The sequence below is a fragment of the Pteropus vampyrus genome, unplaced genomic scaffold (assembly GCF_000151845.1).
Source record: "Pteropus vampyrus isolate Shadow unplaced genomic scaffold, Pvam_2.0 Scaffold143, whole genome shotgun sequence".
NCBI classification, from domain to species: domain Eukaryota; kingdom Metazoa; phylum Chordata; class Mammalia; order Chiroptera; family Pteropodidae; genus Pteropus; species Pteropus vampyrus.
In genome coordinates, this window is record NW_011888924.1 from 4,121,089 (window position 1) to 4,137,414 (window position 16,326).

Here is a 16,326-nt window from a genome sequence, read left to right on the forward strand (position 1 = left end):
GGGGCCGGCCTCCTGGCGCCGGACAAAGGCCAAAGGAGGCGCAGAAGGGCCCAGGCCGGGCCGGGAGGTGGGGGCCCGCTCGGCTGGGGGCCACTCGGGTGCGGCGCGGAGGGCGGGGGGGTCGGAACCGCTGGTGCCCGGGACCCGCCTCCGGCCCCTTAATCCGGATCGGTTCGGTCCGGATTAGTAGTGATCGGTGTAAACACACTAGTGAAACCGCGTGTTTCCTCGCGAGATTTGCACGGCTGGGAGGCAGGGGGGGTCCTGGGGGGGTGGGGAAGAGCCGACAGTGGGGGAGGAGGGGGAGGGGACGAGGAAGGTGGGGGGGTCCCCGCTGCCCCGGCGCCCCGCCTCCTCCAATCAGCGGCCGGGCTGGCGGGCAGGGGTTAAGCAGGGGACCCCGCGCTGGCGGAGGAGGCCGCCGCCTCGTCAGGCGGCTAAGGGCGGGAGGGCAGACGGCGCCGGCGGCCGCGACGCGAGGGGAGGTTGGGCCGCCCGCAGATGGGCCGGGACCGGGGTCCCGGAGCCTCCGCTACCGTCTTTGTATAACCGGTCCTCGCCCAACGGGACCGGCCCCGGCCCGGGTCGATGCGGTTGGGCCGGCGCCCTGGGTTGCGGACCGGCGCTGGAGGGGCTTCGCCGCCGGGGTCGGGCGCTCTCTGGATCCGCCTCGCCGAACCCCGCACCCGCCTAAACCCTCGTCTGCATGAGTTTGGGTGAGAAGTGGGGTGGTTCTGCCCAGGATGGATTTTAGAGGAAAAAAGCCCGTGAGCTGGCGTACCGCGCCCGAACTTCCCCGGAGATGCCCAGTTAATGAGTTCGCTGTGCCCACCGGTGTTCGCCGACTCCCGCGCCCCGCCACTCTCCAAAGCTATCGTCCCGCTTTCAAAACCCACACTTGCTGCCCTGGAAAGCGGACAGCACTTTCCCTCCACATACCTGGTTGCCTGGCCGTCTCCAGGGACAAAAGGTGCCCTGGGATCAAAGCTGAGTGAGCCCCCACCCCCACCAGGATGTTACCCTCCAGAAGATGGGCGGGGGGCGCTGCCCCAAAGGGACTCTCCGGGCACCCAGGGGGAGGTTCCATTTCAACCTCTGATTAAAAACACGGCCCTCCTGGGTACTTAGGAGAGTCTGAGGCAAAGTGCAAGGATGGAAAATATGGGCCTGCACCTCAGAGAATGGCTACCTAAGAATGAAATATGAAAGAGTGAGCTCTTAACACGCAGTAGCCCCTGCAGCAAGGAGGGCTTCCTGCGTAGGAAAAGGCTCCCACTCTGATCACCCAGCACCAAAGAAAAAGCACATTCTCCACCGACTATAGGCCGGGGCACTGACTTCATTACAAATACCCAACCTATTTTCCTCTGATGCTTCCTCTATCAAATGTCTAAAGATGACTTAAGGACTACGAGCGAATCACATGGGAAAAATTCAGACACTGAACAACAGCCTTGAACTTTTCCAGGAGGTAGACAAGTACTTAAAGTGGAATTTCTGCCTTTTTCCCTTCCTTCTTACTTTTTAATTCTTCCATATATTAACATAACACACCTGCTGAAAGGGCAAAGGATGGCAGTTTCCTTTGTTAGGTGTCCAACCTTCCAAACCCTTGGGCAAACTCAAAAGCTGTGGGAAAACTCCATTAAACCAAAAGTCACCTTGCTCCAGATCCAAGCCAGCTTGGGAAGCGCACACACACATTTTCAAAGATAACAGTGTAAGAAGAAGAAGGGAAGAGCAAACTGGGAGCAGAGGGTAGGGAAAAAGAGCAAGATGAAGGACACAAGAGAACAGGAGAACCAAGAGGTGGATAGTGTAGATATGACTTGCTTTCCATTCCAACACAGAAGCAAAGTAAATGAGCCAAACTCTTCCATTACAGTGAATGATCAAGAAAGTTAACTCCTTAAAGTGACTCTGGAAGATCTTAAATGAGAAGAGTTTAAGGAAAGAGACTTTCAAACTTTTCAACCCCACCTATGAAGGAGAGGTTTAGACGAGAGGATTTCCAAAGTGCTTTCCAGGTCGGAAAGGCTATGATTCCTTTTTATAATTTAAAGTAATCACAGGAGAGGATGAGATTTTCTCTTTTCCTAGTGTATTTTTACATGCATTTCAAAGAACTTACACTGTCATATGTCTATTCACAGACCCACCCCAGATTTAACACATCAATAGGAATTGCTCATAGGAATTTAATGAATTTGCTTACCACAAAGTTTGGTGCTTCTATTTATAGGCATTATATAAATGAAAATATCAAATAAACAACAGTAAGGAAGAAAACAGACAATAGGGCTCACCCTTTCCCACAGACTGAATTCTCTGGGAAATAAATTCTCTTGTCAAATGGTTCTTCTTACAATGTGATTTAACCTTGGGTTCGTGAACCAACTCATTTAAAGTGTTGGATCACATGGCAACTTTGTGAGACTCAACTTGTCATTGACTTGCAAATGGTGACATGCCCCACACAAAGGCCTAACTGCCATCAGCTACAGAAGGCTTGAACACGGATTCAACTAGAAAATGTACACACGGATTCAACTAGAAAATGTACACACTGATCATCAATGGTCCTTCGTGTCTCTAGAGGAGTGTATGACAAGTCCTCTAAGTTCATGCTCATATTCCCAGAGAGAACCACGGAGCTGGTGGACACACCTCAGACTAGTTCTGGTGTTTCCCAAGCTATGTTCAGGTCTCAATAGGTTAATATGCTTTAAAGGGAGTAGACATTACATTGGTCCATGGGAAATGGTGGGTTAAAGTGAAGTAGAATCTATTTCAGTACTAGAACTTAAAAAGTGTAATGTGCATATGGCAATCTCCAGGAGAGGGACTGGGATAGTCAGTGTTTTCCTAATTGGTTTTGGAGCCACCACTCAATTGGTTTGGGAGCCACCACTCTGTTGGTTAGTTGAATGTTTCAGTGAACTAATGGGAAAGTTGTTCTATGGAAGTCACTGGGAAAACCTAGAATAGTTTAACCCTTTTTGCTCATTCATGTATACTGCACTGATTGTCCAGCATATTCCTGAATGTTTCATAATAGCCATTACCTTCAGCAAAAAGATTATGGCATATGATACTGAACTGATTGAGAGTGCTCAGGAATCTTAACTAGCATGACTGTACTTTTTCTAAATGGAACCTGCAGGGTAGAGGCTAAGAGGATAAACTTCCCAGTCAAAATCCTTGGTTTTCATCTTGGCCTTGACTCTTATCAGCTGTATAGACTTAAGCAAGGTATTTAACTTCTCTAAGCCTCAGTTTCTTTATCCATAAAATGGTGTTAAAGCCTCACAGGACTGCTGGAGGATTAAATGAGATAATATATCCGCCTGATAGACTAATTCCTGGATAAATGGTCCGCAACTTCACATTTCTGCTAAGGATTTATATATTTGTCATTAAATTGATAGGGTAGTACAGAGTTTAACTTCAGAAACCAGGCTGCTGATGTACTAAGTCTTCAGTGGTATTATTTTTTTAAGAAGAGAAAAAGGACTTGATGTCTCTCTAAAAGTTGCTGGTCTGTTTACGTTCTTCCCTCACCCCCGAGAACTGAGGGTTTCTAGTGGTATGAAGAAATAGGAATTTTGTGAAGGTAGTATTTCCACTATAAATTCTGCTGCGTGGAACAGTGTAGAACATTAGGGTATTTATGGTTGGACAGAACTAGGTTCCAATTCCATCTCTTCACCTCTCAGTTTCCTCATCTGAAAACTAGCCAGCATTCCTCATTCCATGAGTGGCTTTAATTAAAACCGAAATAATGATGGGAAATGCCTTGTAACTATTCCTGACATACGTAGGCATTTAGTCAATGTTATTTCCTCTCTCCTCCCCATTCCTAATATAATGGAAAAGTGTGTGGTTGCCATGAAAGTGAACTACAGATTAAAAAACAGATCAGCCTTCGGAAGATGCTCTGCCAATCACTCTCCTATCTGTTTTTCATATCCTCCTACTGCCTAATTTGCTTCAGAAACTTTTCTTAAGGAAGTCTCCTTGACATAGTTTGCTTTATTTATCAAGTCATGCATTCTTCCCCACAGCCCACTAATGTTGGAACAATCTTCCTGTTCTCCTGGAGAACACCTCCCTTCTCTAACTTCCTCTTCCAACTCCCTCCCCAAATGTTACTTCTTTTTAATAATTCTCTTTTCCCTGCACTGTGTTCCTGCTTTCCAGCAGCTGAAATGTAAAATAGACCAGTCGAGAGGCAAAAGAGAATAAATGCCACTGAATTGTAATAAGCCTCCTCCCCTTAGCTACTGAATCCTCCATATTGGTCTTTCTGAGAAGGAAAACTTCAAGATAGGAAACAACAGCAAAGAAACTGTATTTATGGGAACTGGCAAAGTATATTATTAAAATCTCAGTTCTTCCATTCTTTTCATATCAGCCTTCAGTAGTCAACCTTCAGACACAATGACCCAGGGCATGAAGGAAAGGGGGACTGAGCCCCATGTCCACAGAGAAGAAAGAAGGGGATCGTTGGCTGGGGACGGGCTTGGGAATGGTCAGCCCGGAAAGGCAAGTCAGAAGATAGGTGTGTTTCTATATAGTCTCTGAGCTAAGAATGCATTTTACATATTTAAATGTTGAAAGACAATCAAAAGAAGAAAAGTGTTTCATGACACATGAAAATTAATTAAAATTCTAATTTCGGTGTCCATAAATAAAGTTTCATTACAACACAGCCACGCTAATTTCTTTACGTGTTGTCTGGCTGCTTTTACGCTCTAATGGGAGAACTGAGTAGTTGGGACGGGCCAGCAAAGCCTGAAATATTTACTATCTGGCCTTTTACAGAAAAAAATTGAAGACTTCTGCTTTAGGCCAGGGCTTCTCAAATTGTAACAGGTGTGTGTATCCTATGGCCATCTTGCTAAAACGCAGATTCTGATTCAGTAATTGGGGTGGGGCTTGTGATTCTGCATTTCCCACATCTCCCAGGTGATGCTGCTGCTGCAGACCATACTGGGTATGAAGGCTCTGAAAGGCTTGTCCATTACATCGGTAGTATTTTTTTGTGAATGATTTCTAAGTAAACAAATCTTAGAAAACATGACAATTTGGAGGGTTACCCTGATAATAACCTCAAACGGATTTTCCATGTTTCCTTCCATTGTCCTGGCATCATGTGACAGCCTGAATGGATGTGGAAATGGATTTGCACATCCATGAGGTTAAAGGGTTTGCAGCCCCAACACTCCTGTGATGTGTTGCTTTCTGTTATTTGCCCTAAACTTATCAGCCCAACTACATAAGGGCCTTCTTTGTCCTGGTATTCCAGAATTTGGGAAAGAAGTCTGAGTTCACCTTATCCAAATTATTCTCGATTTTTCCAGCTTCAGCTCTTCTTTCAGTGACCAGTGCTTCTCAGGGTGACAAACTCTTGGTGAAGCATCCTGGGTTCAAATCCTAGTTTCCTAGGTACATGTTCTAAGACCTAGGGACACATAACTTCTGGAGCCTCGATTTTCTTATCTGTGCAGTGGAGCTAATGTATGTAAAGGACTTGGCATAGTGTGGCATTCTTGGCAGGTGCTTCCAACCTGCAAGCATCTCAAAACAATACATCCAAAACCTGCTATCTCCCTCAGCTGACTTAATTTAACAAATGTCAATTCCATTCTTTCATTACTTAGACCAAAATCCTTAGAATTATCCTCTCTTCCACTACCATACCGACAGCTCCTCCACTCCAGCCCCACCACCTGCTCCCTCACCCAGGGCCTTTGTACTTCCTATACCTCTACTTGGAACACTCCCCAGCAGATACCTAGCCGGCATGGCCACGGGTATTACATTGCGTGGACTACGTCCTATCTATGAGCGATAACGATGTGGAGCAAGTAGGTGTCTTTCCGTGGTAGAGTGTGAAGAACCTCCAGGCTCTTTAAGAGCCAAGCGCGCTAGGCTTTTGAGTAGAAGAAAGTGAGGAAGGCACTTAGAAAAGAGCACAGCCCCAAACCAAATCCTGGCTCTCGTGTGTATGCTAATGGGAGAAATGGACAATAAACACATAATTACATATCAGAGGTAATGAGCGCCATGGAGAAATAGAAAGCAGGGGATACATAGTGCTAGACCCCAGTGGCAGTGTGGATGCTACTCTATATAGGGAGTTAGGTCAGGGATAGCTGTTCTCTGATAATATGACATCTGAGCAGGTGTCTAAATGAAATGAAGGTGCAAACCCTGTCACTGTCTTGGGGAAGAGCCTTCCAGGCAGAACAGTGAGTGAAAATGCCCCGGGGCCAGAACTCACAAGGTTTCCAGCTGGCTGTCGTTGTCAGGCAGAGCTCCAGTAGCCTTTTGGGCTTTCTGGGCTCCACATGATAGAGTGAGAAAGCTGCCTGCTGCCGAGCCCAGCACACAGGGAGCCCACAATCTCACCATGGTTTTGATATAACCACGTATTTCATGCTGTAGCTAGTTTCAATATCTTGAATCTGTGTTTAATGCCTAATCCCAAAGGATAGGGATTATAACAAAAAGCACTTATTGAGCATTTATGGGGTAGGCACTGGAATAAGAACACATTCATTATCACATTTAATCCTTTCAACCTTGAGGGAGGCCCAACTTTCAGATGAGGAGGAGGAAGTAAACAGGACAATGAGATCTCTAGTCACCACTCACAGGCAGCTAAGAGGGAATTCTCCCAAAGATGATCTGGTTCCAGCAGAGCAGTTAGCCCCCTGCTCTGCTGGGTTTTAGGCTATGTCAGTTCAGGCACAAGGAGTACTCAATTTTGCCACTCCTCCTCCAACCCCATCCATCTCATAATTTCCAAGGCAGCACTGGCAGATTCAAATAGATCTGGCTGTGACCCAGAGAAGTCTACATTTTTACCCATTTGCTTGTTTTACATTGTCTTTTCTAGGCCTTCCAAAAGGGTAGACCTAGTAAATAGTCTTCTCAATAAACTCCTACTTTTCTGTCCCTCTTCCCCTTCTACCATTTTATCTATTGCCCATGAGCAGACTTGAGTTCTTAAGGCCTTCTCCAGGTGCCACCTGCTCCTCTAGTTTGGTTCAGTTAACTCTTTCACCTTGTTCTGGTTTCTTGCTTCATTACAGATTCCCTACCTGGCAGTTAGTTAGTTACTTAGGTAAGACTCTTATCAGATTCACCATCACCCAGAATCTGGTTCTCAGTTCCTCAGGTCCCCCTTGCCCCAGTTAATCCAACTCAGGAAGAATGTAATCAAAATATTGAGAGAATGGTACAAAACTCAGGACGCCAATTCATTCATTTTAAAAGGAGAACATGACTGCCACATAACAACATTCGACCAGCAGACTCTTCTCATAGGAAAGCTACTCAGGAAGGCAAACCACAACCAGAAGGTTCTTTGGGTGACAAGGAGAAATTGTGGGATAATTTTAATGGCTCTGTGTCAAGGTATATTAAGCTGCTGTTGCCAATGCCTCGAAATAGGGCCTCGTCCCTCTCATGAAATTACACCAAAGCCCTGCTTTTTAGACTCCCCTCTTTTAGATGCTGGGTGGGCAGGTCACACTTCTCTGCAACCACAAACAATGTGTAGGCTTACATTTTCTTAGAAATTTAGATCACCCACTCTTGGCTAACCCTGATTCTTTGTGGGTGGCTGATTGCATCGATCATTGTGGAATCTTCCAAGTTTTGTTCTCAGGTTTTGCAGGTGTTTCGGTGAGGCCTCAGGTTTTAGACTCTGCTTTAGCATGCATTAGCATAAGATTTTAGGAAAGTTACTTCCATCTCCTCATCTATCAAAATGAGAGCTAACATCTGTCCTCCTCCCAAGGTTGCACTAAGCATTTAGCCAGTGAATACAGTAGTTTTTTGAATTAAAAAAGAAAACAAAACAGTATCATGGGGATGCAAGATAAAATTACCCTTTCAGGGCAAGTTGTCCCTAAAACGATGGTTGCAACAGGGAAAGAAGGATAGCATTACGGCCACGCTCTACAGCCTGCATTGCCTGTCTATGCAGCAGCCCAGTGTCCATTATCAACGGGAGTTGGTTCAATCCAGTCTAAGAACTATTGCCCTAAAAATACTTTACCAGCTCAAGGTGAGACCATCCACAGACTAAGTCTTGTGTCTCCCTGGGGTCCCTGTGCTCTTTCCTGAGTGCAGATTTAGTTGCAGAGTAAGTGTGATGCCATGAAAGGAATAGAAGACACGGTCCTAAGTCCTGGGTTCAAAACTCAGCAATGCCACACACTCTCGGTGAGGCTCAACCAAGTATCATTCACCATCCTGAGCCCAGCCACCCAACAGTGAGATGGAACTGCTCACATGACCTGCCCCTCAGAGTTGCTCTGAGGTCAAGATTAGCGTAGTGTCTGGCATGTAGAAGACAGTCCAAGATGCTTGTTTAAAACAATAAAACTGTCAGGTCATGGATACTGATTTGTCTGATGAGAGAAAGTAGGGTTATCATTAGTCTTTTCCTGAAAATGTAAGCTTTCTTCAGAGGTTTTAACTTTTGCCTGACATACCACATTATTCTGTTTGTTAAGAATATTTTTTCATCTTCCTATTCTAAGAAAATATTTGGAAGCCAAAAGAGATAACTTGGTGGGGGGAGGGGGCAGTCTTGGTCACTGTTTTAGCCACCCAGACAGTGGCGTTTTAGCCCTCAGGTTTCTTAAGCGGTAGCAGGACAAGACATTACTTTCCCTCTGACTTCCAGTCTCCAGCATCAACACTGCAAGGATATCACACAGTAACAGGTTCCCCAACCTGATTATAAACATGGCATCTTGTCGATCTGCCGATTCTGTTCCACTCCTGTATCAGAACAGGAAATATCCTGATACTTTCTCTCCTCTCACAGGGACACAAGACTCATCGAACCACCAAGTCCTTCTTCCTTGTGGCATCCTTGATTCATACCCAGGAGCTGGACAGGACCTGTAGCCTGTGGGGTTGGTATGTAGCACCGACTCAGTGTTTGCATGGTCTCACCTAGCCTGTATGGCTCGAGCAGGTGAGAACTGGTCCTGTGCCCTTGTGGGCCCTACATCTTCTCCCTTTCCCTCACAGTGCTCCCCACAGGATTGGACACCGCTAGGACGGAGCCTGAATTGAGTTCTCCAGCCCCTGCTGACCCATCTCCTCTACTGGAAATAGTATGAGAAGTGTGTGTGTTACATTTACAGATTCCTGTGAGGTGCCCCATTGTCCATCAGGGGAATTTCTGTCTTATAACTGGGCAAACAGAGGTGGTGAGTGTGGGGCAGAGAGCCTGACTCGGGCACAAGGCTGATCCAGGATCCAGCCCAAGCTCTGCTGAACTCTGGGGACTTGGGCTGGTCACTTCATCTTCCAGCCTCAACTTCCTCATCTGCAAAATGGAGATACAATACTCATCTCAGAGGATGGAGTTAGGCCACCTAAATCATCAAGCACAGTGCTTACCCGAACAGGCAGTCAGCAGCGAGTAGGGAGGGTGCTTCTTGGAATTTACTTCTCTCGCTTTTTAAAAACCCACCTTCCTAATTGTGTTGGCTAGTATGTATTTATCATGCATAAAATTTTCTGTTTACAGTTTTCAGGAAGTCCCTGAACTAGGGTTAAGCCCCAGCACCTGGCAGCCACAGAGATGGGATCCAAGGGGGCAGGGTACCAGCCTCTTCCCAATACCCACTTTTTGGGGGGTGGTGGGGAGATGGCAGAAATTTTTTTCTACAAAGGGAGAGATAGTAAATATTTTAAGTTTTGCAGGCCATATTATCTCTGTCACAAATACTCAATCAACTCTGCTGGCTGGCAGGAAAGTGGCCACAGGCAGTATGTAAATGAGCCAGTGGGGGAGTTTGCCAGTCTCCTTATGATTCTCAAACTTTCCCAGGCATCAGAATCACCTGGGGGCTTCTTCAAACACAGAATACTGACCCCACCCCTAGAGTTTCTGACAACTACCCCATGAGGAAACCACCGAAGCCCTTCCCACACCCTTTCTTTCCCCGTGCACCTACAACACTTAATCCTAGTGTGAATAGCACATATTCTATTCTATTATGGTTAGTGGTTGGAGTGTGAGTCTCTGGGATCTTTAATCACCTTCCTATCCTAGTGCCTGACAATAACCATTGCTCATCACTGACTGAACTCAGGGAGGCTCCTGCCCTGCTCCTTGGGGGACATTTCTCTCTGGAGCTCTGTGCAACCTGGGCCTGGCCCCACCACAGAGAGGATGAAAAGGGACTTTGCCCCGCTGCTTGTCCGGAAACATACCAGGACAGGAAACATTCCCTGCTCGGACTAGACCTTGAACCTGGACTATTTCCTAAGGAAAGAAAATGAGGGTGGTTTGGGGGTTTGTTTTGTTTAATTTTGTTATTCATTTTGCTTTGAAATGGACTATTTTACTTTGTGATGTGTGAGCGTGTAGGGTTAAACCCAGATAGCTGTTTGTTGTGAAAAACCATTATTTCTGAGTTACAGAGACTCAGAAGGCATTTAAAATGACCTGCAGTCAGGGCTTTACCTCAGATCAGACAGAATCAAGTTTGGTCCTGATAAAAAAAGAATAATATTTGAGTCCTTTCCCCACCTTGAGTGGCATGAACCGCAACAACTCTTGGGGCTACCTCCCCCTTTTAGAATGTACTGCCTGCCTCCTGGGTTTTAGCCTGAGGATGCTCTGCAAGGACAGCCAGGTGTAGGCTCACACATGCCTCCCTGCCTCTCTTTGCTGGTGGGCACAGAGGAGGCACTGGCAGAAGCTCGCCAGAGACAGCGGATCATTTAGTCAGGCTGGCTCCTGCAGATGTAAAAATGACCTTCCTCTTTCTGGTTCCCAGACCCTTCTAATGGAGGATTACACAGGAATTCCTTTGATCCATGAAGTTTCAAGACCATCCCTACCTAACCATCTGTGCCTCACTCTCTCCTTCCCAAAATAATAGACAAAGCCAAGAGCAGGGACTCCTTCCCCTCTCCATCTTGGGCTCCATGAACACTGCCCAAAGTCCTGACGTTTGCTGCTCATCTAGACTGTAGTGTAGAGAGCCATGACCCATAACCTGGAGCACGGACGTTAGCACGGCAAAGAAGCAAGACTGACCCCGGAGTGGCTTAGGACTCCTTCTGATATTCCCTGTCCCTGCCACCTTGTTACCCCTGCCTGCCAATCAGTTTCGCATCAACAAACTTTATGTTCCTGGCTTTGCCAGATGAATGAAAGGAGAGCAGCTGAAGACTGATCTCTGACCTTGGCACGTAAACAGCCTATGGATTGCACTTGACAGTTAATAAAGGAAAGGCCTAGCAATTCTCTGATGCCTTTTTGCCTTAATTAGATTGAGCATTTATAAGCTATGGGGAAATCTTCAATTTGAAGAGAAAGACCCCCACAAAACAGGAATTCACATTTCCACTCAGTCAACCATTCAAACTGTCAGTCCCTCAGTCAGTATTCACTGACATTTGTCGAGCACCCGATTACTTGTACTCAGCACTGTGTTAACCTCTTTCAAGAAAAACAGATACAGCAACTCTCAAAATCCACACCATGCTCTCCTGGAAGATACTATCCAGCCAGGCAGGCAAGAGCACAAGCTTTTGGTTGAGACAAATCTGAACTTGAATCTTGATTCTGCTGTGTGACCTTTGGCAAGTTATTTAACCTTTCTGCCTTCAGTTTCCTCTTGGGGTTAATATTACCAACTGCCAATGATCGTTTTCAAGACTAAGTGAGACCATCTGCATAAAGCATTCAGCACAGAGCCAGGCGTTCAGCAGGCATGTCCCAGCACAGTGCCCCTGGCTCACTGGGCCAGCCCTCAGAGGCTGAGACGCTCCTTCCCTTTCCCAGTCACTCTGCCAGTCACTGGGGAGCCAATGACACCAACGGTCTCTGCCTTCAACGATATTAGAAACCTGCTGTTAACAATGCCCTTAGTTTCTTCATCTATAAAATGGGGTAGCGTGATAGTCCCCTGAGAGGATCTGGTAAGAGCATTAGTACAGAAGCCTGAAAACGCTCTTTGCCTGAGGAAAGGACTACTGGGATATTAGGTTCCCATAGCAGCCTATGGCTTGTCATCAGATGCCACTGCAGCCCTGCAGGCTATCTTTAATAATAGATATTTTAAAATTCCTGAACCCACTTCATGCTATATTTGCTCACACATGGAGTTTTACTCAGTGTTAATCACATTAATGTGCTGTTTCATTTCACGCTGTGTGATGCCAACTTCACGAGAGCCAGGAGAGGGAATTTACTCTCAAAGGGACCTCATACTACTTTCACCCAAAAGGCGCCTCGTCAAGGCATCTCAGAGCCCCAGCCACCTCTGGGCCACCTCCTCACTCCCCCAGGAGTGCCCTGAAGCCTTAAACAGCCTGCCTTTCAAATGTCTCTCTGTATACATTAGCTTTTACCCTCAATTAGAAACCTCTTAAGCAAGTGTCTAGTTTTACTAGCTATCTTTAATTCTTAAACCCAAACACGTGCTATTCAGTCAAAGCTCCTCATCAGGTGTCATAAGGGGACCCTGAGTGTACATGAGTTTGGGGGTCTTTTGAGAGCTCCCAGTTCAACACCCTCATGTTACAGATAGAGAAACTGAGGCCAGACATATAAGGACTTAAATCTCTCCTCTGATGGCTCCTTTCCTCAGCTGATGAATAATCTTCATTCACATTTAAACACACACACACACACAAAAACAAATTCACCAGTTTTATCTTGGCCCTGCGTCCCAATCTGCTTGCCCTCCTGGCCCTTGTCAGCTGAGAGCCTCAGAGCCTACTTCGTGAAGAAAACGAAAGTCATCAGACAGGATCATCCACCACCAGTGACCCTGTGGCCCAGCACGGCATCTCAGGGCTGTGCCCCCACCCCAAGACCAAAGGCTGCCTGCCGTCTATGTGCTCAAGGCCATTGCCTGCCTGCCTGCCCAAGGACTTTGCCCTGCACCTCTCACCCCTTCCTGACATCACCAAGTTCTCCTTTTCCACAGGAACATTCCTGACATCATACACACACACTCTCATTTTTTAAAATTTTGTATAAAACCCTCCCTTGATCTCACATTCCCCTCCAGCTACTTACTGTACTATTTCTCTCCTTGAAAACAATGCTGTTTCCATTTCCTCGTCACCTGCTGTTCACGCTAATTTATTTTTTCCCAATTCTTTTAGGAAAAATTTGAGCCTACAGCAAAATTGAAAAACTATTAAAATACCCTCCATCTAGATTTTCCAATTAGCACTTTTCCACATTTGCTTTCTTTCTCCGTCAGATAGAAAACATACCTTTATACAAATGTAAATATAATTTATATGAGTAATAGATACATATATGTATGTATATATGTATGTTTAGTTTGTTGTTATTATTGAACCATTGGAGTTTCCAGCATCCTGCTCCTTCAGCCTTAAACATACAGTAAATATTACAGCATGTGTCTCCTAAGAACCAGGATCCCTTCTTATGTAACACAGACCATTATCACACACAAGAAATTGAAGGCTGATACAATGTTATCTAACATAAAGTCCATTTTTTGATTTCCCCAGTTGCCCCCAAAATATCCTTCATAGCTATTTTTAAATCCGATTCCAGTCATGGATGAGGCCCACCCCAGTTTAGCTTCCAGATCAATCACTCCATCCAGATTGTCCAAGGTCAGTGTAACTTCATTACCAAATCTAAAGGGTCCCTCTCTGGCCTCAGCAGGGGTTCACCCAGGGCTGTGTCCCTTTGGCCTCTGAGGTCACCGCGCCTTTGGTTTCCTCCCTCTTTCCTTGCTCTTTCTCCTTTAACAACCAGTCCTCTGAATGCTGGGGACTCCAGACGTTGCACACTGGGCCTCTTCTCTTGAGCTCCCAGGTGGTCTCTTTTAGGCCCTGGTTTCAATACCAGCTGCATTCCGATGCCATTCACATTTTCAGCACCCAGGACCCTACAGCACGAACGGTCTCCCTAACTCCGAACTGATGTACTCACTACCTTCTCAGCATCTCCCTGGAATGTGCCATCGACACCTTAGACTTAACATGTCCACAGGAAGGTTTTGATGTCTTCCTTTCCTTCCCATCTCAGTAACAGCATCACACATTATCCGCCATCTGTCCGGATTCCCCGCTTTCCCCTCCAGTCCGCCCAACTCTGGGTCCTGTCTGGACCCTACCGCCTACATCTTACCTCCACCACTGAAGTCGGGTCCACCATTGAGCGCCTCCAAACTGCCCTTTACCCTTGCCCCACCCCTCAGTCACTTTTCAGCTGTGCTAATCTTTGAAAATGTAATCCAGCGTCGGGGCACTCCCCCTCTTAAAACCCTCCAACAGCTTCCCCTTGTAAAGAGACAACCTCCCAACACGGCCAGGTTTATGAGGCCCTTGCCCACCATTCTGCCCGACCCTGGCCTCCCTTTAGCTCCTCGAATGCTGGGCTTTCCCCGCTCGGAGCTTGGTTTGGACTGGCTGTCGTCCTTCCTACAACGCTCTTACCCTGGGTCTGGATGGCCGCCCTCTCCTCGGCCTTCATGGCTGTGCTCGCAGCGAAGTCCTGGGAAGGGCTCTGATTGGCTAAGATGGAGTCACATGCACGCTCCTGTCCAATCACCTGTGGTCAGAGAGCAGTGTGTCGGGTGGAAACATGGCTGCCGGGACTCAATCTGGTTCCGTCCCAGGGCCTGGGAAGGGGAGCAGCCTTGGGAGAAAGGGCAGGCGATGGACCCACATAAGCTGTCTCTCTGCATCTCTGCTCGATCTTCAGTGCCTTGGCCTCTTGGCAGCACGTGACCTCTTGGGAACTGCCTTTTATTTTTTCAATAAAAGGTTGGTTGTAGCTCATTACTCTGCCTCCATACCCTCTAAGCTCACCCTCCTTCTCTTGATTGAAGCCCTAATTATGGCATCAACATTCTCCCCCTCACCTCATACCCACCACCAACCTTATCATCCATTGTGTGCGTTAAATATGGCCCCACCCTGCTCTTACCTTTCTGTCCTCACTTCCACAGCACTGGTTCATGCTGTTGTGTTGGAACTAGTGGAACCTTCTTACTGACTTCCCTGCTCTGGTTTCTATCACACTCACCTACCCACATACCCCTTCGTCCCCCGTGATTCTCTCTCTGCCCAAATTGCTGTCAGAGGTACCTTAAATGTCCCTATAATTATTCTCTTGGCCTTCCTTCAGTGTCCGCACTGGCCCTCTGCTCCCTACAGGATAGAGTCTCAACTCCGCAGCATGTCATTTGAGACCTCCACCATCTGTCTGGGAGGAAGTGACTAGAAGACAATTCTAATTCTCACAAGACACTTGGAGAACTGCCCCTTGAACTGTCCTTCCAGAACAACTGTAATCCTGTCCATTTGCTACTTTCTCCTGTAAATCGGTCTTTGTGAAATTCTATTCCTTTGACCAGACACCATCACCCCATTCCATCTACCTGGAAAAAATCTTTATCCTCCGAGATCCTGCTAGAGGGTTATCTGCTATGTGACATTCTCCCCAAGGAGTCCTGCTCTTCTGTGCTCCAAGAAAAGCAAACCAAAGCAAGAAACATAAATAGAAATCATTTCCATAAGAATAAATGTAAAAAGGCTGGATTTTGTTCCTTGATGTCTTGAATGCCACCAATCCAAACTCCTCACCCACTGATATTTCTCCCAAACCGTTAGCCCTGCGTGCATACAGAAATCATAAAGATGACAAAGCAATCCTTCTCATACGTTTCCCTGACACAGTGGGAGTTGGGCAGATGAGGAAGGCGGAATGAAGGAATGGTTCACTCACATCTACCTCCATTGCCTCTCCTTCTGTCTGGGAAGCTAATGCCCACTGAGGGCCTGGCCACATTGTGACTCTCATGGACCCTGGGCACTTGTGCTTTCATGGGCTCTTTCTTCCATTAAAAAAATATCTATCTAGATAGGTCTTGGTATAAAAACAAACTCAATCTAAGCTGCCTTCATTATCATATATTCACTACCATCATATCCATTTTTTTCTTCTGAATTTAAAATAAATTTAAAACATTTTAAAGGGACACTAAAGATATTGTGGGCCCCAAGTGCACCCTAATAGAGACCAAGCCCTGTGCCTAGTGAAGATGCTGACCCTGACTTAGGGCAAAATTCACTGAAAGCCCAAAGGTCTTACCCTCCTCTTCATCACTCTTTGAGATCTTAGATTAGTGCTTTCTGCTACAATCTTTTTCTTTAAATTTTTAAATTATTTTTTGTTCTTTAGGCGAGGCAACCCTTGGTTGACCTCACAGATTGCAAGGACCTTATTTATTTATTTAATTTATCAGTTTACAATCCCTTATTTATTTATTTTATTTTTTA